The sequence below is a fragment of the Eptesicus fuscus genome, chromosome 3, assembly GCF_027574615.1.
Source record: "Eptesicus fuscus isolate TK198812 chromosome 3, DD_ASM_mEF_20220401, whole genome shotgun sequence".
NCBI classification, from domain to species: Eukaryota; Metazoa; Chordata; class Mammalia; order Chiroptera; family Vespertilionidae; genus Eptesicus; species Eptesicus fuscus.
Window position 1 is genome coordinate 110456417 of NC_072475.1, and position 3072 is coordinate 110459488.

The window sequence follows — 3072 nt, forward strand, 5'->3', positions numbered from 1 at the left end:
CCTTGAGTCCGCAGGCCGATGCTCTATCCACTGAGCCAAACAGGTTAGAGCAAAACTTTATTTTTAAAAAATATATATTTTATTGGTTTCAGAGAGGAAGAGAGAGGAAGATAGAAACATCAAAGATGAGAGAGAATGATTGATTGGTTGCCTCTTGCACTATTCCCCACTGGGGATAGAGCCCACAACCCAGGCATGTACCTTGACCAGGCATTAAACCATGACCTCGTAGATCATAGGTCGAAGCTCATCCAGTGGCTCGCTCCAGCTGGGCTATAAAACTTTATTTTGAACAATAAAATGTACCTAAGAACAGAGTGTAGGGCGGAGAAGAGGGCAGAAAGAAGGGCGGGCGTCAGGTCCACATTGGGGAGAGGAGGGACATGGTAACAGCTCGGAAGTTGAGGGGGTTGGTGCAGAGGCAGGGAAACCGGTGTCCACTGCCGCCCCTCCTGCCTGATCCATCGCCCCCACCACAGCCATGATGATCCATGGCTTCCAGAGCAGCAAACAGGACTTCTCCTTCGGGTCCTGGACCCACATCATGAAGTCCCCTGGACGTGGAGAAGTTAGCTGATGAATTGCATATGCCATCCCTCTCCGAAATTATGTTTGGAGACAACATTTTAAGAATCCAGCATGGTTCTGGCTTTGGGATTGAGTTCAATACTACAGATGTGTTGAGATGTGTGAACAACTACCAAGGAATGCTTCAAGTAGCCTGTGCAGAGAAGTGGCAGGAGAGCAGGGCGGAGGGTGAGCACTCCGAGGAAGTTATTAAACCATATGACTGGACCTTTACAACAGATTTTAAGGGAACATTACTTGGAGAATCCCTCAAGTTAAAGGTTGTACCAACAACAGATCATATAGATACAGAGAAATTGAAAGCCAGAGAGAGGATTAAGAGTTTTGAAGAAATTCTCCTGTTTGAGAATGAACTTCATGATCATGGAGTTTCAAGCCTAAGTGTGAAAATTAGAGTTAATGCCTTCCAGATTTTTCCTGCTGTTGCAGTTTTTCTTGAGAATTGATGGAGTGCTTATCAGAATGAATGACATGAGACTTGACCACGAGGCTGATAAGACCTACATGTTACCAGAATATACATCACGAGAGAGCGGAATTGCTAATTTAATTCATGCCCCACCTTCCCTCTTCACGGAACCTAATAAAATGTCACAGTATTTACTGATCAAGCAGGCAGTCTGTGAGAAGCTAGTATTTCCAGAAATAATTGATCAGAATCCCGAAGACTCACAAGCAAATGTGCCTGTGGAATAGAATGTGACATACCAGATAATCCGTGGAATCCGATGGAGACCTTGGCTATGTGGATGTGGTATTATTATTATTATTATTAGAATTAATTGCCTTGTCTATGTGCAGATTTTCTGTAGACTTTAGAGGGGAAAAAAAGATTGTTGCACAGGCATATTCCACTCAACTGCTGCTTGTACTGTCTATCTTCCAGTTCATAGTCCAGATTTGTTTCCTGGAGTTAACTTCACATTTCTAACTTGTCACAGCGAGATGTCATCAGTAGTGATGTGTATATGTCTCACTAGTAGTAGGCATAATCTGTATCCATTAGGAAACATTGTCTTCCCCTGTGAGGCGGTTGTTCTAAATCCTTGGATCGCAGTACTGCCACTCAGGGCTGCTGTCCTGCATGTTGTCAGCCTTGCACCCTGGGCTTTGTGGCATTTTTTTTCCCACTGCTGCATAGTCATGACTTTCCTCACAGGAAATTGACCTCATACTTTAATGATATTCACCCCAAAATTAAATAAATATACATTTCCTCTCTAAATTTAAATTGACTCTTGAAATTTAAAGAAAATTTCAGACATAGAACCAAATAACCTAGTCTTTTGGAGAACGTAAGCTATTGAGCCCATGGAAGCACATGAACCTGGTTTGGCATTAATAACAGAACACAGAGCTGTCTTTTTCCATCTTCAGGTGCTATTTCCTATGTGCTTCTGCTAGTACTGACATTTTCACTTCCATCTTCCATGCAACCTCAGAGTGGGTAAATCTATTGAATATTGAAGTTGGTATTAGTCCTAAAAGTTAAAGAATCCATATGGATTGTGGTTCACACATATTACATCAACCCCTAACAACCAGATTAATTTTCTGAAGGCCTGAGTTGTCCAGAAAGTACTCAAAAGTACATTTAAAGTCCATTTGGATGTTTTGATGATGACCTTTTAAACATTGTACATTCGTTTCTCCCTTTCTAAATGATCTTCCTAAAGTAGAAAGTGGTTATAAAGCACCAAGTAAGGAATTACTTAAAATGGATTTTTAAAATGACTTTTACAGGCAGGGGAAAAATATCATCCCCTTTTTTCCTGGTTTGAAATAACTGTTGTACATATTTCCACTTGATGGGTAAATCATAAAATAAGAATATTTAAATAAAAGTATTAGCAAAGCTTTTCAGGTGTTATTAGCCTGATGATCAGTTTTAGTGAACAATACAATTAGATATTCATTCATTGGTTGAACTTTGGTGCACTCTTGTGTGTATTGTTGTTTCTCTAATTGTATTACCCAATTTTGGTCTCAAATGGTTTTGGTATTTGTTTGCCATCTGTTACATCACCTGTGATATATAGGAAATCAAGATTTTGTTGACTTTTCAAAAACACATGGCATGTTCACTGTGTATTAAATATGCCTGTATTTAATGTTTTCTCTTAGGCCAGGAAAGTAAACATATTGTACTTAGCTTTCTGTGTTATTTTATTTGCCATGAAGATTTGAACAGAACAGGCTCTTTTTTCATACAAATAGTAATAAATGAAAAATCTGTAGGAATATTCACTAGTTGAAATTTCTGGGCAGTATCATATATATCTTTTAAAGCTTGATTCAGATGTCTTGCTCCTTGAGTCAGTCTTAGATTGCTTATTTTGCCTCATTGTTAAACATTGCAGGGAATTAAAAGAAATGAACTTGTTTTATAGAAGGTGAGTGGTGCATAGGAAAATGTACTTCTGAAAATTCATGAGTTTATTTCTGCAGAGAATACCAAGAAAACCTGTATTTGCCCATCCTATA

The 3072-nt window shown here is 39.1% G+C and overlaps 1 pseudogene; it reads left to right on the plus strand.

Annotated features, from left to right (window-relative positions):
* The first annotated feature begins 383 nt into the window (after window positions 1-383).
* LOC103304482 (TIP41-like protein) lies at window positions 384-1284 on the plus strand (annotated as a pseudogene).
* Window positions 1285-3072: the final 1788 nt, after the last annotated feature.